The sequence below is a fragment of the Podarcis liolepis genome, assembly GCF_965112155.1.
Source record: "Podarcis liolepis genome assembly, chromosome: 17".
NCBI classification, from domain to species: domain Eukaryota; kingdom Metazoa; phylum Chordata; class Lepidosauria; order Squamata; family Lacertidae; genus Podarcis; species Podarcis liolepis.
Genome location: NC_139571.1, coordinates 32,961,320 through 32,988,158, shown reverse-complemented (window position 1 = coordinate 32,988,158; position 26,839 = coordinate 32,961,320). Strand labels below are relative to the sequence as shown.

The 26,839-nt window shown below is 44.5% G+C and overlaps 1 long non-coding RNA gene across 1 annotated transcript in view; it reads left to right on the top strand.

The window, feature by feature from the left end:
- The window catches only part of LOC310696278, a 51,656-nt gene that overhangs the window by 12,590 nt on the left and 12,227 nt on the right, over window positions 1–26,839 (top strand). The gene's annotated exons all lie outside the window — the stretch shown is intronic.

Here is a 26,839-nt window from a genome sequence, read left to right as displayed (position 1 = left end):
TTTTTGAAAAGTTTTAATACCTATAAAACACAGTGATTTCAAACATTAAAATGCAGAGTTCTTTCAAACTCTTAGACCACCTTCCGGCCCTCCATGGGTTCCATCTTTAAGATTAAATTTACTGCATCTTTTACCTTTATCTATCTATTATATAACCATAATTACCATTAAAACAATTCCACATTACAAGTGTCTTTACATCCCTGCCAAAGATTTTTAATTGTTTACAGTGGTCTTTTAAGTAAATTACAAATTTACTCCAGTCTTTAGAAAATACTTGATCTTCCTGGTTTTGGATCTTCCCCGTCACTTTCACCATTTCCGCATGTTCCATCAATTTCATCTGGCATTCTTCTTTTGTAGGTATTTCTCCTTCCTTCCATCTCTGGGCTAGAAGCATTCTCACTGCCATTGTTGCATACATAAGAAGTCTTTTATCTTCTCTTGGAAACTCTTCACCCAGAATACCTAGTAAAAAGACTTCTGGGGTTTTTTTTAGCAAATGTATTTTTAAACATTTTCTTTAGCTCATTATATATTATTATTATTTCCCAGAAAGGTCTTCACTGTATTGTTTTTGGTGCCTGCTAACACCTCCCCCCCTTTTCCATTTTTGCTTCAGCAAGCCTGCCCAGGCATGCAATCTTAGCAAGTAATTTTATTTTTAATTGTTTAAAATTGCTGATTCCTGTTTATATTTTATTTATAATTGTTTGACATTGCTGGCCATATTCATATTTTAAATTTCATGCTAACTTGTTTTTAAATTTTTGTTTTTATAAGGGTTTTCTTTTAAATGACTATTTTAAGCAGTGTCCTTTGTACGCTGCCTAGAGGTCTTCCGACTAAAGTAAACATATCAGTTTTGCTAGGTAAATAAATAAACAAATATCGGCCGCAAAGTGCTCACCCGCCCGCCCCTCCTTACCATTAGGTTCAAAGTCTAAAATGACCTAATCGCGACGTTGCCCATCTCTGCTGCAAAGTGCTCTCAGGAGTGCATGCATGTGCAGAAGAAGGAAAGTGGTTACTTAATACTATCCCTGCCTTTCCCCTCAAATTCTCCCACCATCCGTTTTGATCCCTGCTAGTCAGTGCTGGATCTGGGTGGAAGTAGCTTTGTGGGAGGGTCAGGGTAAAGGAACTTGGAACAAATCACTCCCCCCTCCCTCCCAAGGGCACTTTGCAACTTGGCATAATGTGTGACTGTTAATACAACCAGTGCTGGATTTACATATAAGCCAAACAAGATATAGTTTAGGGCCCCACTCTCTTGAGGGGCCTCAAAAAAATTAAAGGGGAAAAAACCTGGATGTACATTTCCAAAACGTAAGATAAGTTCAACAATTACAGTGGATGCTTGGGTTGCGAACGTGATCTGTGTGGGATGCACGTTCGCAACCTACAGTGGCATGTCTGTGCATGCGCAAAGCGCGATTTAGCGCGTCTGTGCATGCGCAACCACCAAAACCTGGAAGTAACCCGTTCTGATACTTCCAGGTTTTGGCGGTCTGTAATCTAAAAAAGGATGCGGGTGGCGCTGTGGGTTAAACCACAGAGCCTAGGACTTGCCGATCAGAAGGTAGGTGGTTCGAATCCCCGTAACGGGGTGAGCTCCCGTTGCTCGGTCCCTGCTCCTGCCAACCTAGCAGTTTGAAAGCACGTCAAAGTGCAAGTAGATAAATAGGTACCGCTCCGGCGGGAAGGTAAACAGCATTTCCGTGCGCTGCTCTGGTTTGCCAGAAGCGGCTTAGTCATGCTGGCCACGTGACCCGGAAGCTGTACGCCGGCTCCCTCGGCCAATAAAGCGAGATGCCCCAGAGTCGGTCACGATTGGACCTAATGGTCAGGGGTCCCTTTACCTTTACCTTTAATCTAAAAAAACGCAACCTGAAGTGTCTGTAACCCGAGGTATGACTGTGCTTTGATAAAATACACATTTTGTTATGTGCAAATAGCTTTAGGTACCTATTAGGTACATAAATTACCATATAGCATACAGTGGTACCTCGGGTTACATATGCTTCAGGTTACATACACTTCAGGCTACAGACTCCGCTAACCCAGAAATATTACCTCGGGTTAAGAACTTTGCTTCAGGATGAGAGCAGAAATTGGGCTCTGGTGGCGCAGCGGCAGCAGGAGGCCCCATTAGCTAAAGTGGTGCTTCAGGTTAAGAATATTTTCAGGTTAAGAACAGACCTCCAGAACGAATTAAGTTCTTAACCCGAGGTACCACTGTATATCCAACACAAAAAAACCAGCGACAAATTGTTGTTGACAAAGGACAGCTGGACATATAAATGGTCCCATTACCTTCAGTGGTTTAGGGCCTCAGCAAACCTAAACCTGGCCCTGAATATAACTGGTGGCTATAGTCCAACATAGGGTTTGCCCCTCACTTTCTTAGGATGGGTAAATGGTCCATGGCTCACCCAGTGGATTGCCATAGAAGAAGAAGAAGAGGAGGAGTTTGGATTTGATATCCCGCTTTATCACTACCCGAAGGAGTCTCAAAGCGGCTAACAGTCTCCTTTCCCTTCCTCCCCCACAACAAACATTCTGTGAGGTGAGTGGGGCTGAGAGACTTCAAAGAAGTGTGACTAGCTCAAGGTCACCCAGCAGCTGCATGTGGAGGAGCCGAGACGCGAACCTGGTTCCCCAGATTACGAGTCCACCGCTCTTAACCACTACACCACATACCCTTTAACATGGGCAATATCCATGGACCTCTAACATAAACACATGTAAGTGTCTTCGCAGGAGGAACCCATCTCCCCCTCTCCGCAATCTTTTCGGCTTCTGGATTTAGCTTTGCTCCATTTCCTTAATCACTGCCTTTCAGGACACGGGGAATAGACTGCATTCAGCTTTGCATATATAATTGCATCTGTGACCCTTGACAGCTTTAATCAACATATGGAATTTAAATACATGCCGCTATTCCCCCGTGGCTTGGTTAGACGTTTAAATCTGCCTTGAAATCAATAGCCTGCATCAGTGACTAAATAAAATTAGCAATAGGCTGGAAGTGAAATGGAAGCTACTCTTGAAGAGTATTTGCAGAGAGCCTCCATCCGCCCCCCGCCCTTCCAGGAGGCTGTGCCATCTGGAACTGTGACATTTCCAACTGCAATGCTAGCGATGGAGAGCCTTCAATAACCGTTTCGTCACCAGCAAAAGGGACTGTACATGAGGCTGATTTGTAGTTTGGCGACAGAATAGTTCTGTCCTGGTTAACCAGTGGCAAGGCTTTACCTGGCAAGATGGGTGGAGGGAGACAAGAGCTTCTGTGGTCAGAAATGTTTAAGGACAGCACCTTTGGGGCCGCTGCGACCACATAACACCGGTCCTGAGAGATCTGCATTGGCTCCCAGTACGTTTCCGAGCACAATTCAAAGTGTTGGTGCTGACCTTTAAGGCCCTAAACGGCTTCGGTACTGTATATCTGAAGGAGTGTCTTTATCCCCATCGTTCAGCCCAGACACTGAGATCCAGTGCCGAGGGCCTTCTGGCGGTTCCCTCATTGCAAGAAGTGAGGTTACAGCGAACCAGGCAGAGAGCCTTCTCAGTAGTGGCTCCCGCCCTGTGGAACACCCTCCCATCAGATGTCAAGGAAATAAGCAGCCATCTTATCTTTAAAAGACATCTGAAGGCAGTCCTGTTTAGGGAAGTTTTTAATATTTAATGCTGTGGTGTAATGGTTAAGAGCGGTAGTCACGTAATCTGGGAAACCGGGTTCGCGTCTCCGCTCCTCCACATGCAGCTGCTGGGTGACCTTGGGCCAGTCACACTTCTGTGAAGTCTCTCAGCCCCACTCACCTCACAGAGTGTTTGTTGTGGGGGAGGAAGGGCAAGGAGAATGTTAGCCGCTTTGAGACTCCTGAAGGGGAGTGAAAGGCGGGATATCAAATCCAAACTCTTCTTCTTCTTCTTCTGTATTGTTTTTAACACTCAAATGGGAGCCGCCCAGAGTGACTGGGGAAACTCAGCCAGATGGGCGGGGTAATAATAATAATAATTAATAATTTATTATTTGGATAGGTATTTGGCCTCTTGGCTGGCACCTGTCTCCCCCCACCATGACAGATAATTAATGCACACACACACTTCGCACATGTAATTTTGGCACGCTTTTAGTTAGGTAGAGTTATTTGGTTGTGGTGCGTAATGTTGAATGAAAGTTTGTCAGGCACCATTAGCAAATGACCCAGAAAGCGATGGAAGATAATCGGATATAAGTGTCTCATGTCCCCAACCTTAAATTCATATACGTATCCATTTGCTTTTTTAAAAAGTAAATCTGTACATACCAAATACACATGTGCATGTCGCTCAATACATTCTTTCATTCTTTTTTGTACACAATTTTTTGTCTAATGCCCACATTTTTGCAAAATGCCCCCCCCCCCCAATATGCATTTGTGCACATTACTTTTCCTAACATACTCCATTTTGGACACTCTTTCCCCTAATATACTTGCTTTTGTATGCTTTTATTTGGTTTTCCAATGGGACCGCAACGTTCAGAGAAGTGCACATTTGGAAAGGTAGCTATGCTTTGGTTTGCGCATTTGGGTTTGGGAAGCGTGAATAAGCTGGGTTTGCATTAAGATGTGAAAGGAAACTAATTTTTCACTTCATCCCTGGCTCAGAAACCAAAACAAACACTTGCATTTAAGCTGATGTTAGCTTGGGAGCTCCTCCTTTACTTTGTTTCAATTGGCTGAATTTGATTAATGAGGATCAAAAGCATTGCTTTTCCTTATTCCCCCAACTCACAAAAAATGAGGTTTAGACTCCTCTAAAACAGACTTTCAAGCAGACTTTGAAATTAAGAAAAAAGCACTTTTAAAATAGATTTTATGTTATTAGCTTAAAAATGCAACGAAATGTAAAGCCCCACTGACCTGTTTGAAGGTCCAAATGGAAGCAACTTGGTCAGTCTAGAAGGCAGGTAGCTGTTTTGCAGTACAAGGCAAAACCAGGTGTTTCCACTAGGTGTCTCTCTGTGCTGTGTGTACAGACATAGACCAATGACCTGCCTTCTATTTTGCAAAAGTGTTGGGCAGCCAAACAGTGCTTACTGTCAAAGAGATGTGAAGCCTTAGCCATGAATGATCTGCTAGCAAGGGCTGGCTGCCATAATGGGCTGCCATGCTTATGCCTAGGTGGCGATGTGGAGAGAATTCTGTCATTATTCTAGAGATGGACTAAGTGAATTATAGTCCATCTTTCCTCTAGAATTGCAATTCCCCACCACCACCCCATTTGTTTTAACAGAGAGTCCAGGCAACATCTTTGTCAAATCATTGTAACTCATTGTTTTCTGTGTTGATTTATGTCAGTTTTCTGGATTGAATAAGGGACGGTCGCAGCTTATCCAGTGTGGGATGGCAAAACGCCTCTATTCAGGCTTAAAGACAGCTTCTCCCAAGCCTGGGTCTCCAGATGTTGATGGACTACAATTCCCATAATCCCATTGGGCATCATGTGGGCTGGAGTTGATGGGTGTTACAACATCTGGGGACTCAAGTAGGGTTGACACCTGTGCTGTATAATACAGGATTGTCTCGTATTTCAATGTAAAATGTTACGTCCTGTATTGATACAGTTTTGTCCTGTATTTCAGGTCTTCTGTCTCTTTCTCTACCAAGTTGGGGATCCTCTCCAAATGCATGTGTTGGAAAAGGTGTGTGATAGGTCATGTATTGAAGCTATGGTAGCCAAGCATAGACAAATTTACAAATTTGTGTGTGTGTGTGTGTGTGTGTGTGTGTGTGTGTGTGAGAGAGAGAGAGAGAGAGAGAGAGAGAGAGAGAAATTCAAGAGGGACCATCCTGTTAGACTGCAATACATTGTAATGGATTGCTTTGAAGTCTGCAACAGATGAACAAAAAATTGTCCACCAACTTCTCCGCGCACCCTGTCCTGTATTTTGCCAGAACAAAGGTGGCAACCCTAGACTTGAGACTGGGAAAGGCTGTCTTTAAAGGAGATACATTCCTAATGAGGGACGAGGGTGGCGCTGTGGGTTAAACCACAGAGTCTAGGACTTGCCGATCAGAAGGTCGGCGGTTTGAATCCCCGCGACGGGGTGAGCTCCCATTGCTCAGTCCCAGCTCCTGCCAACCTAGCAGTTCAAAAGCACGTCAAAGTGCAAGTAGATAAATAGGTACCGCTCTGGCGGGAAGGTAAACGGCATTTCTGTGCGCTGCTCTGGTTTGCCAGAAGCAGCTTAGTCATGCTGGCCACATGACCTGGAAGCTGTACGCCGGCTCCCTCGGCCAATATAGCGAGATGAGCGCTGCAATCCTAGAGTCGGCCATGACTGGACCTAGCTGAAGGTTTTGTTTGGCTCTCATAATAGCCATGGCCTCTACACTGTGTCATGTGGACTTGCTACTTTTCATATGCTGCTTATCCTGTGTTCTGCTTGCTCACTTTTAGAGGTGGACAAATCCTCTTCTTCATCATAATCATCATCATCATTTTATTATTTGTATCCTGCCCATCTGGCAGGGTTGCCCCAGCCACTCTGGGCAGCTTCCAACACATATAAAACACAAAACATTAGAAACTTCCTGACACAGGGCTGCCTTCAGATGTCTTCTAAAAGTTGTATAGTTCTCCTTGACATCTGATGGGAAGGCATTCCCCGGGGACTGCGCCATTGCTGAGAAAGCACTCTGCCTGGTTCCCTGTAACTTCTCAAAGTGAGGGAACTGCCAGAAGGCCTTCGGAGCGGGACCTCAGCATATTTTCACTGAAAAGGCAACATTTCAAATGCACTTTTGATAGGTTTACTTGAGCTGAGAACTGGGCCAGAGCATTCAACAAGAGCAAAATCAAGCGAATAACTAGCCTTCCCTGTTCACTATATACTGAGGGAGAGCCCAACTGCACATGTCACACCAATGAGATACCTAGCAATCATGTCACGTGTTTTAAACACTAGATTTGAGGCAGTTCTTCCCATGATGCTTGTAGAGATTGCTGTGCAATAAGCCTTCCCTCCCCAGTCTCAATTTCCATTAAAATCCCTTCCCCCCTTCCCCGGTGGGGCAATTACCATTAGGGATGGGGAATCCCCCAACAGAGCCATGTTGTCATTCTGGGTTACTGCAATACAATGCCAGGAACTTGGTCACGCTTCAAAACCAGTCAAGCTCATCTTCTGCAGGCAATAAAAGTATAATAGTTGCCCACACAGAGCAGTAGGCTGAGTGAGACTGCGAGTCTATCAAAAGCATCCACTGCCATAAGCACCCCCCGTGTAACGTCTCTTCCATCTAAAGCCCTTAATGACAGGCTATAAATTATATGGGTGCCAGAGCATGCAGTGCTCATCAAGGCTTTAAATGTGGAAATGTCACTGGAGGAAGCTTCTATTTGAATGAGGCTGAGCAAGGGAAAGTTGTAAATCCTGGCTGTAGTGTCAGGTGAGCACCCTACCCACACTGGCTGCAAGGCTAGTAAAAAAATTACGGGCCGCATTTGTGAGCAGTAGATTTTGTGCATCATGACACACTTTCCCCTGAGGGTTTCCTGCAGCACTCTTTTATTTTGCTTTTTCATTCGCTCATGGCATAGCAGACTCGCCGCTAAAACCACTGCTAAACATTAGTAAATACACCTTGCATTTTGCAAACATATGTTCTGGACTACCACCCCTCCCTTCTCTGATGATTGTCAAATCAAGTGAAGGAGGAGATTGTCATCTTCCCGCCTACCCCCTGTTCTGTCACATTCATCCTATTTTCAGAATTATATTCTTGACTGTTGCTGCAAATCCTCCTCCCTTAATCTGGAACCAGTGTGGCTTCCCCAAGGTCACCCAGTAAGCCTCATGGCTGAGTGGAAACTAGGACCCTGGTCTCCCAGATCTTAGTCCAACACTCTTAACCACTATACCACACTGTCCTCTATAGAAGTATAGCTGGATAGGGAGCAGTGTATGCTTGGGTGTCAGAGAAAGAAAGAATATTATGTTGTTGTTGTTTAGTCGTTTAGTTGTGTCCGACTCTTCGTGACCCCATGGACCATAGCACGCCAGGCACTCCTGTCTTCCACTGCCTCCCGCAGTTTGGTCAAATTCATGCTGGTAGCTTCGAGAACAATATCCAACCATCTCGTCATCTGTCGTCCCCTTCTCCTTATGCCTTCCATCTTACCCAACATCAGGGTCTTTTCCAGGGAGTCTTCTCTTCTCATGAGGTGGCCAAAGTATTGGAGCCTCAGCTTCAGGATCTGTCCTTCCAGTGAGCACTCAGGGAATATTATAGAAATTATAAAATGTTTGTTTTTGGTGTGCAAGGGAGCTGTCCATATGTATGTATGGATGGATGTTTGTTTGAGGTTCATAGCTTGCAGGCACAGACAGATCGCAAACTGGTGCTCAGCTCTCATAAATGAACCATGATGCGAGAGGAGCATGGGGTAGATGAGATAACAAGCAGCTGTGCTTCTGATCGTATCATCCTACCACTGTTGACAGAGCCATTTTTAACATTTCCTTCATGGATCAAAGTATGCATGTTCCCTTCACTTGGTCATTGCTAAGCGAAGGTGGGATTTTTTCAGCCTGTCATCTTTCAGTGGCATTTTCCAGCCTGCCACCTGAGCTAGATGGGAAAACAACAGGCTGGCAAATGACAAGTTCTGGCTCCAGGATGCCCTGGATGCCATCTGCTTTTGCAAGTGACAGGTGACTCCCCTGCCAAAATGTGTGCTACAGCTGCTAGAAGCAATGATCTTTGAATGGTACCCAATCTCGCCATCGAACCATTGCAAGTTTGAGCAAGGCCAGTGAAAGGAGAGTGCTTGTCAACTAATGTTGGAGAAAAAAACTTACCTCCAGATTAATTATCTGTGTGCCCAGGCTCCATGTAACTACTATGGCTAATGGCCATTGTTAGACCTATATTCCATTAATTTTTCCAGCTCTTAAAAAAAAAGAAGAGGCTAAGCTAATGGCCATCATCACATCTTTGGCCTTGGCCCAGTATACCTGAAGGAGCATCTCCACCCCTATCGTTAATCCCAGACACTGAGGTCCAGAGCTGAGGGCCTTCTGGTGGTTCCCTCACTGCAAGAAGCGAAGTTACAGGGAACCAGACAGAGGGCCTTCTCGGTAGTGGCACCCGCCCTGTGGAACGCCCTCCCATCAGATGTCAAGGAAATAAACAACTGCACAACTTTTAGAAGGCTGCCCTGTTTAGGGAAGTTTTTATTTTTTTATGTTCTAACATGTTTTTAATATTCTATTGGGAGCCACCCAGAGTGCCTGGGGAGGCCTGGTCAGATGGGTGGGGTATAAGTAATAAATTATATTAATTATTATTATTATTATTATTATTATTATTATTATTATTATTATTTTATTTTATGAATCCATGGAAGAAAGAGAAGGATTTATCTCCATTCAGGAAGCCACGTCCCTTAATTCTCACAACTCAAACTGCTTAACTCTGAGGTGGGGCTCTTCCAAAATTAAGTGAACGCATGGCACTGTATACTTTCATTATTCCTCAGCTGGTTTTCCTCCATCACACACACATCTTTCCTTTATTGGCTAGAGCTGCTCTTCGTGAAGACTTGGGCTTTTGCCATTTGCTGCAGTACTAATGCGACATGTTCTTATTACAGCCTTATGTTAGAGTGGACTCTGAGTGCATGGGGGTACTGGGCCTAAAGGCTGCAGCATATATGAGATCTTAGCAAAGATTCAAAACCCTGACAGCATGGATGAAACTGAACGAGATGATCTCATCCCGATCCCTGAGTGGATATTAATCCACCACGCAGAATGAACCATACCACTTGGCAGCGTTGCAAGTCCCTCCTTGGGGAATGCCTAAGAATAGCAGGTGTGTGTGTGTGTGTGTTGTGGAGGGAGGGAGGGAGTGGGCTACAGACAGGGAAAGGAGTCCGCAGGTGTACTGGCAGAAGTATACGGCTCCCTGGACTGCACTTGTCTAAAGCCGATTCGATTAATAATCCCTTTACTTGTCATCGGATTAACCCCTCCAAATGGGAATTATAGGTGTGTGGCAGGGAGGGGGAAGTTTACAAAATGTACAAGCAACCTTCGAGAGACTCTCCTCTTTCCTAACTGGTAGTCTCTAGAGAGCAGGATTTGAGCTACAGCTTGCCAATAGATGAAACGGCTCGTTCCTGTTTCAGCGCTGAAGTGTCACCCAGAAATGCAGTGTAGAAGTTGAATCTTAAAAGGATGCAGATTTGAGGTTTTCCTGTCAGACCCCCGTCACGCCTTTTTTGGCATGCAGAGCTGGCAGCTAAAAAGCACATTATTAATATTATGGAGATTCATTGGGTTGCCTTTATGTAGGTGGAGAAAGCTACTTATGTGCCCAACTGATCCTTGCGTTCTGCAGGTGAGGAGTGTCTGGATGCCGATTCATTGAAAGGTCCTTTCCACATAATATAGGAATTGGGCCTTTAACATTGTGGAAGTCCTTCCCCTTGAATAGTAGACAGTTGAATAGTTGTCTTTTCAGTGTCTGCTGGAGGGTCCTATTAGTGTGCTTTGTTTTTATTCTTGTTTTTATTATGTATTTTTTAATCTTGTATTTTTATGCTGTGAACCACCCTGACATCTTTGGAAGAAGGGTGGTATCCAGATTTAATAAATGAAATGAAATACAGTCATACCTTGGAAGCTGAACGGAATCTGTTCCGGAAGACTTCCAAAACGTTCGGAAACCAAAGCACGGCTTCTGATTGGCTGCAGGAAGCTTCTGGCCGCGGAAGCCTGGTGGGGCGTTCGGCTTGTAGTTCACAAACTGGAATGCTCACTTCCAGGTTTGTGACATTCAGGAGCCAAAACGTTCGAGAACTAAGCTGTTTGAAAACCAAGGTACGACTGTATAAATAAATAAAATAAAATATTGAAGACCGTCCTTTTCAACAAGCCTTCTAAGATGAGATTTGTATATGAAATTTGACTCATACAGTGGTACATCAGGATGCGAATGGGATCCATTCTGGAGCCCCGTTCGCATCCTGAACAGAACGTAAGACACGACTGCACATGTGCGAGTCGCGTTTCACCCTCTTCCGCGCATGCACGTGACATCATTTTGACCGTCTGCGCATGTGTGAACTGCGAAACCCGGAAGTAACACACTCCGTTACTTCCCGGTCGCCACAGAGCGCAACTCGAAAATACTTATCCTGAAGCGTATTTATTCCGAGGTATGACTGTATAACCAGCATGCTTGAGTCTAATTAATTCATGAAGGGGTTAAAACCATAGAGTAAACTGTCCTGTTTCAGGAGGTGTCTTCATGTTGCTGTCACTCTAGCACCAGTGTCTAGAAACACCCACAGTGAGCTTCATATCAGAAAAGGGAACTGAGCCAAAGTCCCCCCCCCCCAACCTCAGCACTCTCGCTTAAACTCATGCTTGGATTTTTAAATAACCAGCACTGATCTCATTGTGGCTTGTCCTGCTAGCTCATGTGTATGTACCTGGCTGAAAGAAAAGCTGCAAGACTTAGCAAACTACCTACAGCCTGTTCTTGTGTGTGGAAAGAAGTCCCATAGAGCACAATGTACCTTACTCTTCTGCAACTGAGCGTAGAATTTCAGCCTTCCTGAGGATTCCTAAGCATGTTTACTTGGAAGTCACATCCAGTTCAATAGGATTTGCTGCCAGCATGTTTAGGATTGCAGCCTGGATTAGTTATAAAACCATTATTTGCACGGGGCATGTCTGGAGTTCCTAAACATTGTTTTTTAAATCATCGACCTCAGACAAATTAGTGGATAATATATATTTTTTCTCCCCCACATTGACGGTTTGTTATCAGAGGAAATGTCCTTGGAATCAGAGCTCGCTGTTGTTTGAGAGCTTTATCTGTGCGACAAATTCCATTCTGTAGGCTCTTATGCCAAAAATGGTTACATGCGCATTCTTAGGGAATGACTGTTTGGGGCACTGAGTATGAACTCATTGGATAGTTTTAATAATAACAAAATTCTTTCAGATTGTCCAGAGTGTTCAGAGCACCCATACATGCTATCTTCTTTCATTCTCACAACAACCAGCTGAGGTAGGTTAGGCTAAGAGAAAGTCACTATCCCAAAGTCACGCAAACATAAACCCTTAGCAGATTGAGTGTTTAGACTTGGACCGGAAAGACCCAATTGAAACACTCTTGCCTCTTGTACTGAATGTGGTTAAGATGTCTAGTCCACTTTTCAGGGATCAACTCACTAAACAATTTAAGGCTGATATATTTGAAGGGCTGGCTTCTTCTGCATGAACTGTCTTTTACAGTCACCTCCATGTCTAGTTGGCCGGGACAGAGCCTTCTTAGTAGTGGCTCCAAGGTTGTAGAATGCCCTTCCATGGGAAGTTGGGGCTAGACAGAACATATTTGGAAGCTGCTGTGCTGCCAAATACAGCAGTTCTTCCCAAGAGTATCAGGACAAAAGGAATGAGGAAGTCGAAGGGGAACCAAAACAGTTTAATTAACAATAAACAGCAGGCATGCAAAGCATAAAATAAAACATACCCGACAGGGGCTACCCAATCTCCCCTTCAGCTGCCCGGAGCCCCAGCTAGAGCAGCAGGAGAAAGACCCCGACCGTTGGTCTCCCAGCATCAGGTCCTTTGATCTGGGTAGAAGCTCTCTGGGCCCCTCCCACCTATGGCTTTTATAGCCTGCCTTGATGTAATCAAGTGCGCCTGGCATTACTCATGATTAGCACAGGCCCCTGAGATGGAATTAATACAGAGTGGCTGAGAGTCTCCCACTACCTGCAGCCGGGCATCCAGCCAGCACTTGCAACACAGAAGAACCCAAGAAATTCCCAACAGGTGTGTGAAACACAAGAATCCAGCAGACCTCAAACTGTGGATGTTAAGGGAAAGGGACATGCCACCTAACTCCTCAAAATACAATTGTCTTCAGCATTTCCACTACAGCTGCGCGGTAGGCAGGGGGGCACGTGGGGAGGAGAAGGTGAGGAAGTTCTGTTGTGTGAGCGGAAGTCACATACAGTGGTACCTCAGGTTAAGTACTTAATTTGTTCCGGAGGTCCGTTCTTAACTTGAAACTGTTCTTAACCTGAAGCACCACTTTAGCTAATGGGGCCTCCTGCTGCTGCTGTGCCGCCGGAGCACGATTTCTGTTCTTATCCTGAAGAAAAGTTCTTAACCTGAAGCACTATTTCTAGGTTAGCGGAGTCTGTAACCTGAAGCGTATGTAACCTGAAGCATATGTAACCTGAGGTACCACTGTATTGTGAAGTGACTTCATTGGATACAATCCACTGTCACAGAATATGTCAGATTTGTCAAGTCGTTTTGTTGCTCAAATTTGGGTATTATGGATTAGATTCCGCCTACTCTTTTACCCAACCAAGATGTTTGTTCAGTGAAAGCTATCCATTACTGTCAGCATGTCTAGTAATTCTACTAAGGTTATAAGTATATAAAAATAGTTTAGTTCCTCAATATGGTACCAACCACCCCATTTTGAAGTCTGTATAATTAGAATTGTGCTGACGGATGAAAGTAGAATATTGTTTTCCACTAGCAATGTTCTCTCGATAAAGAGATGTTTAATTGCTCATCAGTGTCGGAAAGCAGGCTAAGTGAGGAACATTTTGCTGTATTAAATGCAGAAGACAGTTCAATTTTATCCATAAGTGAAATATAAAGAATAAGCTTTTTTCATCACAATCATTACTGAATTTACACTGTTCAGTCTGCATTTTTTCAGCGAAGCTCCACAAATTTACTGCCCTCTCGGGCTAAAGGCATGAAACCGATAGCCCACTTGGATATTAGATTTTTAAAAATTATCTATTATTGACTATGGGTTTTTTGTTTTACACAATTAAGGCTGCGAACCTTACCTGGGAGTAAGACTAACTTAACGGATTGAGAGTTACTTCTGAGTAGGTATGTATAGGATTACATTGTAATGTGGTTGGTTTTTTTCCTGTGAAAACTACTCATTTTCAACGCCCAACATGGCTCATCATTTTATTAGGCTCATGGATTGACAAAAAAGGGGCTACCTTATTTTTTTCACTCCAGATAGTAATTCTAAGGGATTCTGTACCAGTAATATCAGTAGATGGAGGGGATCTCGGTAGGAGTAGTTTCTCAAATCCCTTCAGCCCTGTGGCGTGACAAACTCCACTTGCAGAAATCCCTCTCCTGCACGACTACTAATGATACAGCCGCTCTGTGCTCTCTCTCATGTTGTACCTCATGAAAATTGCATGGGGGAGAATATATTCCATTTAAATTGAAACAGCTTTGGATAAAAGAAGAGAATAGAACACTCAATCATATAGGAGTGTTTTTGTTTTTTTTAAGGGTAGGGTGATGTTGTTTTATTAGTTTTTTAACATACCATTTTCAACAATAATTAAACATACTTTTACATCTTATTCAATTTTTTTGACTTCCATCAGTCCTGTCTGAAAATTTCCCAGTCTAATCTCTTAGTATGCATTTCTTATTTTCCCTATTACATTTCAAACTCATAACCAATATCTCTATCTTTTTCTACTTTGTAACACTTCGTATATTTCTCCTTACAAAACGTCTTGTGGTCCTACTAGCGTAATTTGTTGATTACAGTTGTTCTTCAAATAATTCATATACTTCTTCCCATCTTCTGTAAATCTCTGGTCCCGCAGGTTTCGAATCCTTCCTGTCATTTTGTCCAATTCTGCATAGTCCATTAATTTTGTCTGCCATTCTTCTTTTGTCGGAATTTCTTCTTGCTGCTGTGCAGGGATCTTTGGCTCAAAGTAGGGCTTGAACCCTTGACCCTGAGATTAAGTGTATCATGCTTTCCTAACTGAGCTATCTCTCTGCTGCTCTCAAATATCAGGCCAATGGCCCTTCTTAGTCCCACATCCTGTTCCCACAGTGGCCATCCAGAGATGCTATAGCTGCAGTCCTACACCCACTTCCCTAGGGATTTACTTCTAAGTAGGCATGCATAGGATTGTGCTGTAAGCAGGCTTTGGGCTCTTGCAGCAGATATTAAAATGCCAGCCATGTGGAGAAGGGCAGTGATGTTTGCTTGCTTGCTTGCTTGTTCCACGTGGCAGGAGCTGTTCAGAGCTTTTAAAATGGCTTTTATCTCTCTAGGCTTCTTCTCTGCTTCTTACACAATCATATCAGCTGTGCTTCTACATCCTCATATACCGTATTTTTCGTCCCATAGGACGCTCCGTCCCATAGGACGCACCTACTTTTTGGGGGGAGAAATAAAGGAAATTCCCCCCTTTATTTCACCCCCCCAAAACCAGGTCGGGGAACAGTGGGATGGCGGCGCTGCGCCTCCCCGCTGTCCCCCGAGCTTGTGGGGCTGGCCGGTGTCTGCCCGGCGTGAGGGGCGCTCTGCTTCAGGGCGCCCCACGCGCTGGGCGGAAGGCTGCGGACACCTGCGCGAAGCACGGGGCGTCCTCCGGAGGGCCCCCCGTGCTCCGCACTGCCAGCTGCCGCCCGCAAGCCTTGCGCGCCCGGGGGAACTCCCCCCAGGTGCGCAAGGCTTGCGGATAGCTTCCTGGAGCCTGGAGAGTGAGAGGGGTGGGTGCGCACCGACTCCTCTCGCTCTCCAGGCTTCAGCGAAAGCCTGCATTCGCCCCATAGGACGCACACACATTTCCCCTTCATTTTTGGAGGGGGAAAAGTGCGTCCTATAGGGCGAAAAATACGGTATGTATGTGTGTGTGTGTGTGTGTGTGTGTGTGTTCATACGCACTTTGAATATGGTCTGCCTGGGAACAGTTAGCTTCTGCTCAGGAAAAGTGAGTGTTTGCTGGCTGCTCTGTTTGATTGAATGAACACAACTGCTGTAGAAGAGCCCAGCTCTGTTTCCAGCTACGTTTTGTTGTTTACGATCTGGGTTCATACTTTTGCCATTAGCTTTTTCATGGGTCATGCATGCAGCCATTTCCATTCTGGACTAGAAACCCGACCTTCTTGGATCTAGCTGGGTGTTCAGCTGCCTTTGCTAATTGCTGGAGAGGTGAGAGGGGAAAAAGCTGTACAATCTAAAGCAATGTGCAGAGAGTTGAGCTGTTCCAAATTCCCCCCCTCCCTCTTTCACACAAACAGAAACAAAGATGTTACATCAAGACATAGAGATTTCCCACACATCTCAGAGGCAAGGATTCCTCTTTCTGTAATTACTGGACTTATGGGACGCGGGTGGCGCTGTGGGTTAAACCACTGAGCCTAGGACTTGCCGATCAGAAGGTCGGCAATTCAAATCCCTGCGACGGTGTGAGCTCCTGTTGCTCGGTCCCAGCTCCTGCCAACCTAGCAGTTTGAAAGCACGTCAAAGTGCAAGTAGATAAATAGGTACCGCTCCGGCGGAAAGGTAAACGGCATTTCCGTGCACTGCTCTGGTTCGCCAGAAGCGGCTTAGTCATGTTGGCCACATGACCCGGAAGCTGTACGCCGGCTCCCTCGGCCAATGAAGCAAGATGAGCGCCACAACCCCAGAGTTGGTCACGACTGGTCCTAATGGTCAGGGGTCCCTTTACCTTTTCCTTACCCTGGACTTATATGTGAACTTGTAATTATTCAACTCCAGCTCCTATCATTCGCAGCCATCAAGGTCAAGGATGATGAAAGTTATCATAAAGCAACATCTATAAGACTGCAAGTTCCCCAAGTTCACTGTAAACCCCATTGAGTCAAACTTTACCTATTAATTCCAAGTAAATGTGTATAAGACTTTGACACCAGCCCACAATAGGGCTTGCCTAGTGAAAAGCTGGAGAAGTGACTGTTCATCAGAACCTCTGTGTCTTTACCTGGCCTTGTAAATAAAAGAAGCAGAACTGGGAAAAAGAGTAAATTTAATAAGCAACAAAAATGTCTTTGTTTTGCATACTTTATTCAGTTTGCAGCACTTTACCTTTCTTGACACAGAAGATGTCTTACCAAAGTGCCGATTAAAATAAAAAAAAAACAGAGCACACTAAGCTCTGCATAGAAACTATCCATTATTTAGCAGAAGAACAGTGCAGAAGATGCTGGACTCAAACGTGAATTGCAAAGAAACTGCAGGAAGTTCTTATTTGGAACATAAAAGGCAGCTGTTCTAGCCGTTTAATGGCCCTTTTGCTGTGTCACCAGAAGATGCTGCTGCCACAGCTACAGATGGAACTAATTGACCTGAACGACTCACAGATGTTGACAAACAAAAGAGAAAATATCCAGCGTATTGCCATTGTCTGAGCCAACAAAGCCAGGGGAAACTTAATGAAGCACCGATTAAGATTTCCCTCTATTTTAAAATAAAACCCCCCAATCTGATGCTCTCCCTCTTCAGTGTAATCCTGAGAAACATGTTCCTATTTTGAAATGGCATTTAAAAAACCCCTAATCTCCCACCTCCAGCTTAACCTAGCCTGCACAGCAGGGCCTTACAGCAAAAGTACATCGTATCACATACCCTCCAACATTTCTCTGATGAAAATAGGGACGTCCTAAGGAAAAGCAGGACATTCCGGGATCAAATCAGAAACTGGAATGGCTTCTGCAAATCCGGGACTGTCCCTGGAAAATAGGGGCATTTGGAGAGTCTGGTTTCAGTTAATCCTGACAACAACTCTATAATATCTTCATGGTGTATTGTAGGGGGGAGTTTGATTAACAGCATGGTGGCTTACCTAATACTACCCAGTGAGTTCATCTTGTGAGGAATTCCTAAGACCACAAGATGAGCTCTGCTCCAACAGTGGTCACCCAGATGCCTGCAGGAACTGTAGCTTCCAGCAACTGGTCTGCAGAAGCATGACTGGAGGCAGAACATAGCCACCGATTTCCCATCTCCTGAGCTGTAATCCTATTCAGTGGTACCTTCATTCTCAAACTTAAACCATTCTGGATGTTATGTATTGAAGTACTCACCCTGGCCACCAGGAGTATCATGTACAGTGGTACCTCAGGTTAAGTACTTAATTCGTTCTGGAGGTCCATACTTAACTTGAAACTGTTCTTAACCTGAGGTACCACTTTAACTAATGGGGCCTCCTGCTGCTGCCGCACCGCCGGAGCACAATTTCTGTTCTTATCCTGAAGCATAGTTCTTAACCTGCAGCACTATTTCTGGGTTAGCGGAGTCTGTAACCTGAATCGTATGTAACCTGAAGCATATGTAACCCGAGGTACCACTGTATATAGTTTTTACTCAGGTCCACGTCAGTTATTTTAGGTGGGAAACCCTGGGTGGTTGTTGTTACAGTGTTGACAGCCGGCTGCCTATAAAAGCAGGCCGGCTGAGCAGTTTGCTGTTCAGTTCAGTTCAGTTCAGTTCCAGCTTACTATAAAGAACCACTTGGAGAAATCTCTGTGTCGTCTGCTTTGTCAACCCACTACTTAATACTGGAAATCTGTTCCAAAACCAAAGCGTTCCAAAACCAAGGCACTCATTCCCATAGAAAGTAATGCAAAATGGATCAATCCGTTCCAGACTTTTAAAAACAACCCCCAAAACAGCCATTTAACATGGATTTTACTATCTAACGAGACCATTGATCCATAAGATGAAAGCAATAATCAATGTACTGCAGTCACGCAATCAATCAATCAGTAGCTGAACTGGGTTCCACATAGTCACAAAAACAAAAGAGCCGCAAAAACAAAAACACAAAATCAATAGCAAAAGCAGACAGACCTCTGTGTAACACTCAAAATGGAAGTGTGGCACTCAAATCAGAAGCGTAACACTCAAATTGGAGCACGTTCGGCTTCCAAAGAAAGTTCGCAAATCAGGTTCCAATTTGTTTGTGTACCAAGGTGTTTGAGAACCAAGGTACCACTGTACTCATTTACTTGGGGGGGGGGGGAGTGGGGCTTACTTCTAACTAAACATGCATAGCATTATGCGGTTAGGATCTTTGCCATGGAAGAGGCTGACCTCAGCTAAAGCTCCATTTCTGTTGATGCCAAGTGTCACTTTATAAACAAACTTCACCTGAAAGCAGAGCAGCAGAACATACCATCTGGAGAACCTCAGCTTTTGCTTCTACTTTTTAAACTTGGAAGTACGTTGCTATAGTGCCTGATGCAAACTCAAAAGCCAGAGGGAGCCAGAGCAGGATTTTCATTTTTAGGAAGTAGAACTTCACTGTCCCTGACTAACAAAAACATTTGAAGAAGGGTGCATGCACACGAAAGCTCATACCAAGAACAAACTTAGTTGGTCTCTAAGGTGCTACTGGAAGGAATTTTTTTTTATTTCAAAAACATACAGTGGTGCCTTGCAAGACGAAATTAATCCGTGCCGCGAGCCTCTTCGTCTAGCGGTTTTTTCGTCTTGCGAAGCAACCCTATTAGCGGCTTGGCGGATTAGCGCTATTAGCGGTTTAGCGGCTATTAAAGGCTTAGCAGCTATTAAAGGCTTAGCGGATTAGCGGCTAAAAGGCTATTAGCGGCTATTAAAGGTTTAGCGGATTAGCGGCTAAAAGGCTATTAGCGGCTTAGCGGCTTAGAAAAAGGGGGGGGGCGAAAAAAAATCGGAACACTTGCAAGACATTTTTGTCTTGCAAAGCAAGCCCATAGGGAAAATCGTCTTGCAAAGCAGCTCAAAAACGGAAAACCCTTTCGTCTAGCGGGTTTTCCATCTTGCGAGGCATTCGTCTTGCGGGGCACCACTGTAATGTTTTGCTGTGCAAAAGTTCCACTATGGTGTGTAAACAAGTGTTGGGAACTTGGCTTTGTTAGGGCAGTAGCACTCCTTTTCTTTTCTTTTCTTGGCTAAATTTGAAAATAGATCTTCCAGGCCCCTTATGGCTTTGTCAGCCCCTGCCCCATCCTTTATAGTTAGCATAAAGCTGAAAGAGGTTATCAGCACAGCTTTCGCGGGGAGTTCACATTTTTTAAAACAATTTGTGTGAAGGAATTGTCGTCTCCCTATTGCTGCTGGGGAACTGGAGCTTGCTATCGTGAAATTAACCTCCCCACCTTCTCTCTCGGTTTTTTTTTGGCTGCAGCAGTTTCCGAATCAGAAGGGGGCACATCCAGTGCTCATTGTAGGTAGGTTTTCCCTTGGATGGAGTGGTACCCGCAGGCCACCATCCATTTCATGCTGCTTTGTCCTCCAATTGGACTCACACTGGGCTAATTTCTCAGTAAGTACGTTTCCAGCAGCCCTTCACAATCGCCTGAATTGGAAGAGTAAATACAGTTTGTTTTCCCCGCAACATCACTCCATTGCCTTATTGATTGAGAGAATTTACAGAGATGCAGTGAAGGTTTCTCCCTCCCTCTTCCGTATAGTAATTGAAATTGTTATCCAGGCAGCTGCCCTTGTTAAACGGATAAAGAAGGGCGGGGGGAAGAGAATGACTGTGATTTTTCAGGCTTGGATCTGCAGCTGCTTTCTGTGAATGAAGTAGCAAATCTATAGTTAGAAGGGGAGATAGATTGAAATTAAAGCATATTTTTGGGGGGAGATACTTCCTAGCAAGGACATTTTAGACACCATCACATAGGAATGTCACAGTCTCAAAAATTGGGACTAACATTCTGGTGGGGTGGGGAAGCTAATTCTTCTAACAGGAGCTTTCTGGCATGGCTCCTGTCCTTTGCATATAACAAGGTCTCAGTAAGTGGAGCTTTCCCCACCAGGCATCATCTGCCAAATGTCTGCTTGTCTAAAGCGGGCTTCCCTGATATTTCTGAGCCTGGGGAGCCATTTGGAAAGCTGCAAGGCTGCTGTGAGCACCACAAAAATATCCATTTCTGAGAAGGAAAACTGGTAATGCTGAGAAGCACTACCCCATGAAAAGCAATTTACCTACCTGCAAAAACAAGAAGAACAAAAACAAAACAGAACACAGACTAAAACAAAAAAACAAAAATCCATACTCCCCATCAGGCAGCCCTTCTTAACCAAACCATCAAAATAAAAAGCAAACCCCCCCGCCCCCCAAAAAAACTTATTTTAAAAAAACTATGAGGGGAGTGGGCCTTGGGGGCTGCTAAGGAGAGTGCTGGTGGTGCCCATGCACACCACATTGAGCACCCTAATGCTAAATAGCACAGGTAAAGGTAAAGGTACCCTGACCGTTAGGTCCAGTCATGGACGATTCTGGGGTTGCAGCGCTCATCTCGCTCTATAGGCCAAGGGAGCCGGCGTTTGTCCACAGACAGCTTCCGGGTCATGTGGCCAGCATGACTAAGCCACTTGTGGCAAAACCAGAGCAGCGCACGGAAACACCATTTACCTTCCCGCTGGAGTGGTACCTATTTATCTACTTCACTTTGATGTGCTTTTGAACTGCTTAGGTGGGCAGGAGCTGGGACCGAACATCAGGAGCTCACCCCGTCGCCGGGATTTGAACCGCCGACCTTCTGATCAGCAAGCCCTAGGCTCAGTGGTTTAGACCACAGCGCCACCTGTGTCCCACTAAATAGCACAGGAGCTTTGCCAAAAAAAGCTGGCAACTCTAATTATAGGTTGTGGCAGCTCACTGATAGGTTGTGCCAGCAGTCTCCTCCTGCTAAATGCCCTATCAGAGTTCAGCTGGTTGTCCCTCTGCTCCCGCCCCCGCCGCCAGCATGTCTTTGAAATCTATCCACTAAGCTTTTGTAAAGGTCAGAAGACAAATGGGGCCCTTCAGCATTTTGCAATTAGCGTGCTCTCTATTTGCATATGATAATCAGGCTCTGCATAAGCCCAATTGGTCGAACAGATTAACATTTTGTTTCCTATTAGATAAGAGGCATTTCTCTAATAAAGCAAGCTGCAAGGTCTGTAGTAGCTGACATTTATAGAACAGTTTGGGTCGGTGCCAACTAGTAGCGTGAAGATTAAATAGCAGAACAGAATCCCACTAACACTGTTAAAATGGAAAGGGATAGCAGCCTTAGAATGCCATCCTAACCTCCTTGCTTCTCCAGCTTCCCGTCTCAACCTGCATTTGCGTTTATTAGATCTCTAAGCTGAAAAAGAGAAGTCTTGCCTTATGTTACTTGACAGAGCAGGCTGCAGTCTCCTTTTCTAAGGCTCTAGGACCAAGCAGCTGTCTTGTAAGTAATATAGGGGACTGGGCTTCTCTTGAGTGCTTTGTAGGACAGGGCAGGAAAGTGATGAACAGCAAAATGCTCCCCCCTCCCTTTGTGCGCATGACCCCCCCCCCCAAGCACTTGGGTCTTTATCACAGTAATTTCCATTTCAGAGGCAGTGTGAAGGATAAATGGCAAAGTGCCAGGGGCAGAAATGAGCCTATCAGCAATTCCGCTTAGCCTAACAGAGCTGCTCAGACTGTAAGTTCTCCTCCTGGGTCAGCCAAGAGCTGTCTGTTCTGGGCATCTACATCCTTGCTCTTCTGTTAAATCTGGGAGCTTCCCAGCAGAAGCAAGGGGATCAAACAAGAGGCCTGGACACTTGTTCTTTGTATGTACAGGCAATGCACATGGGCCCAGGGCAGGTGGAATTGTACCTGTATTCTCAGTTAGAAATGGGCACACAAATTTCAGTTTCTAGCCTTCCAGACTTGATTCCACCACATTTCCACGTCAGTTTCCGTGGGTGTATTTTTTAAAGGCCTAACAAGCATTTGTCAACATTTTATTGTTCGTTACTCCCAACATACAATTTTGTATGCAAATTTGCCTACTATGCCCATTCTTACAAGTGGTTTCTCCTAGTAAAAGGCATTTTTAATTCTATTTTTCACTCTACATTTTAATACAAACTTTCCCCTAATATGTATTAGCAGGTGACAGTGTTTATCTCCTTCTTGTGAAGAGCTATAGCTGTTGAATCCCCACTCCCAGGCCAAGCTGTCCCCACCCCCACCGTGACCACTTAGCAGATCCTATTCAAGCATGTGAGCGGATCAATCTGATTTGCTAATTCAATCTTCTGCTTCTGTGCTCACTCCCATTGCATCCCGGGCAAATGTAGTATTGGCTGATGTGCATAAAGAATGGCTTTTACTGTTCCTGAATCATACCACTTGTTGCAGGTGTGTGCATGTGCTGGGGAAGAGACATGTTTGCTTGAATGTTCCTCCCCTGAAAGAAAATCCCCAAAGAAAATTAGTATGTCAGGGAGTTTAGATGAGAACTCTTCTCCCTGACTGTTGTTTTCAACGTACATATGGTTACAGGCTAACACTTGGTTACATGATTACAGGCACATTTTCTTGGATTCATGTGACTATGCGTGAAGAGTGTGGAATCTTTGTGCATTGATGAGAGGACATACATGGCTGTTTGTGTATATTTTACACATATCTGAGTGCAGATATGTGTTTGTGCATAGTGCGTCCTTGCTGGGTCCAATGAGAAGCAGCTCATGAACATGGTTTGGGGCTTTTTTAGATGCAATGCCATTTACAGTTGTACCTTGGAAGTCCATTCCGGAAGTCCGTTTGACTTCCAAAATATTTGGAAACCAAAGCACAGCTTCTGATTGGCTGCAGGAAACTCCTGCAGCCAATCGGAAGCCATGGAAGCCCCATTGGACGTTCAGGTTCCAAAGAACGTTTGCAAACTGGAACACTCCCTTCCGGGTTTGCGGCATTTGGGAGCCAAAACGTCTGACTACCAAGGCGTTTGAGATCCAAGATCCAAGGTACGACTGTATTTACTGAATAGATCCTAACCTTGAATAATGTACAGTCACCACATCTAAGACCTTTCACAAGGGTTTGAAATAAGGTTTTGGTTCTGATTAGCACGTTCAATTTTTGCAAGCCACATTATGCACAGCTTTCTTTGCTTGTAGGAGGAGGACGTGGCATGAGCATTAGAAAACTACTTTTGCCTGCCGTTTGATGCAACTTCTCCTAAGGGAAGGAAGCACTTCCACTCAGTGGCAGATCACCCACTTTGTATGCAGAATGTTCCAGCATCTTTAGTTATGGCTGGGAGAGACATGCCTAAAACCCCAGAGAGCCTCCCAGCCATCATAGAGGCAATGCTGAGTTAGATGAGCCAATACTCTGACTTAGGATAATTGTACCCAGCTAAAGTACTGCAGAGGGACGCGGGTGGTGCTGTGGGTTAAACCACTGAGCCTAGGACTTGCCAATCAGAAGGACGGCAGTTCGAATCCCCGCAATGGGGTGAGCTCCCATTGCTCAGTCCCTGCTCCTGCCAACTTAGAAGTTCGAACACACATCAAAGTGCAAGTAGATAAATAGGTACCGCTCTGGCGGGAAGGGAAACGGTGTTTCCATGCACTGTTCTGGTTCGCCAGAAGCGTCTTAGTCATGCTGGCCACATGACCCGGAAGCTGTACACTGGCTCCCTCGGCCAATAAAGCGAGATGAGTGCCGCAACCCCAGAGTCGGCCACGACTGGACCTAACGGTCAGGGGTTGCTTTACCTTTAAAGTACTGGAGCTGAAGTGTGTGTGTGGAATTTATCTGCCCTTTCTAATATGCAAATTGTCAGTTGCAGTACTATTTTTCTAGAAAAAGAGGTACCAGAACTCATCATGAACCTTTGTTCTCTTAGAATGGCAATGGCGCCCACCTGAGAGGTGCCGGAACTGAGTTCTAATGAGTTCTAACTGGGAAAAAAAGCCCTGGTCATTTGCTTCACTGAAAAATTATGAGTTTGTCTTTGGCAGAAAATATCAGAAAAGGTGGAACCTAAATTGAGTGAGCAAAGAATAGTTTAAAAACGTTTGTAGCTGTAAGCACCGTAGAGCGGTTTTCTAACTCTACTTAATCTGCTCTTCTTTCCTGATTTTGTCTGCTCTCCATTAGAATCAGAATTGTAGAGTTGGAAGGGACCACAAGAGTGATCTAGTCCAATCTACTGCAATGCAGGAATCTTTCATCCAATGTGGAGTTTGAACCCACAACCCTGAGATCAAGAGCCTCATGCTCTACCCATCCCAGCCGATCATGCTGTGTTCCCTATTTTTCAGCTGGGTGGGTTGAGCAAATTCCTTTGTCTACTCCGTGTGCAACTGTGATGCTGGTCTACCAAAAGAGCATGTCATAAATATGCTGTTTCTATGGGATAGTATATATGTATATAGTAATAGGGATGTGGGTGGCACTGTGGTCTAAACCACAGAGCCTAGGGCTTGCCGATTGGAAGGTCGGTAGTTTGAATCCCCGCAACAGGGTGAGCTCCCGTTGTTCGGTCCCAGCTCCTGCCCCCCCCAGCAGTTCAAAAGCACATCAAGGACAAGTAGATAAATAGGTACAGCTCTGGCGGGAAGGTAGACGGCGTTTCCGTGCGCTGCTCTGGTTTGCCAGAAGCAGCTTAGTCATGCTGGCCACATGACCCGGAAGCTGTCTGCGGACAAATGTCGGCTCCCTCGGCCTATAGAGCGAGATGAGCGCACAACCCCCGAGTCGTCCGCGACTAGACCTAATGGTCAGGGGTACCTTTAACTTTACTATAGGGTAAAGTTATGAATAACTGTGTCTCCCAAGAGGCTTTTCCCTTTAAATCATTGGATTTTTGAAACATGCACTGGTCAGCCCTGATGTGTGTGGATATTTGTGGAGAAAATATACCCTGGGTCAATTAATAGAATGATGATGGTCTGGATGGGCAGCATCTTGTAAGCCAATTATCTGAACCAGGGTACTGTGTGGCAATGAGTGGCCCACAAGCGTTCTATTGTATAGTGCATATGCACCTGATGCTGGAATTAAGCTTCACAAAGGGATGCTGTGGTCATAGTGAAAATTAGTTCCATTGCTTTTCAGGATACGGACCGGTTTGCAATGTGACAGTCTTCTTCACCCCTCTCCTTTCAAGGTGCACAGCTAATAGTTCTGACAATGTAAAAGTGAATTATGTAGGTGTATACAAATGTGAGAAGCAGGTATTTGAAAATGAGCATGCACACAGGTGCCCTTGTCAGGAAGATGGGATTGGCTGTAGCTTCTTGCTAACAGTGCCTTTGTTACCATGAAATGGTTGCAATTAGCCATGTATACATAACACTGCAGTTTGTGGGTTCTTGTTCTCCCTTCCACATTCCTACCACCGCCGCTAACATTTTTGCGCTGTTTCTGCTAGCGACATTAAGGACATGTCAGACATGTCGCTGAATTATTGTTAATTGTTTTATTGAACCCTGATTAATGCCAAACTGCTTAGCAGCAATTAGACATGTGATCTCTAAGAACATAGGCAACAAGTAACAGACTTGGATGGTCAACTCTACTCCAGAAATAAGAACAGAGGAAATTGGGAAGAGGAGGGGGAACTGACAACAAAGAATCAAACTTTTTCTCAAACAGATGTCTGAACATAGATGACATTAGAACTCTGCCATTATAGTTGGACACAAGTGCCAGGAACTGGAGGAGCAGGTGGGGTTGGGAGAACTCTCATGGACTGAAATGGTCTACAGAGCAACTGTGCCAATACTACACAGTAGCAATTTATTCCAGCACCTCTTTACTGAAAATGAACAACAAAACGTTAAATAAATCAACAATTGCTTATTGCTTAATATTTGGGATTATAGATTCTTTAGTTTATCAGTACCTTGCGGCCTTCCACTGTGCATTCCTTGTACATTTTCCATTACAGATACATTCTCTCCAAACCAATAAATAATATATATATATATACATATGAAAACTATATATAATTTTCATATATATATGAAAATTAATGGATACATTATAGGGGTTTTTTGGGAGGGGAGGGAGAAGGTATAACCAAACATTTTTTGACATTTATCTTAAAATAAAAGACTTCCTCTTTTCTTTCTCTTAAATGCCTAAATATAAATAATAAAGAACATTGTTATTTACAGTGATATAACTGATATATAACTCATAAAGACAATAAAGACAATAAATGATTGTGGGGGAACATCCACGTATGTAC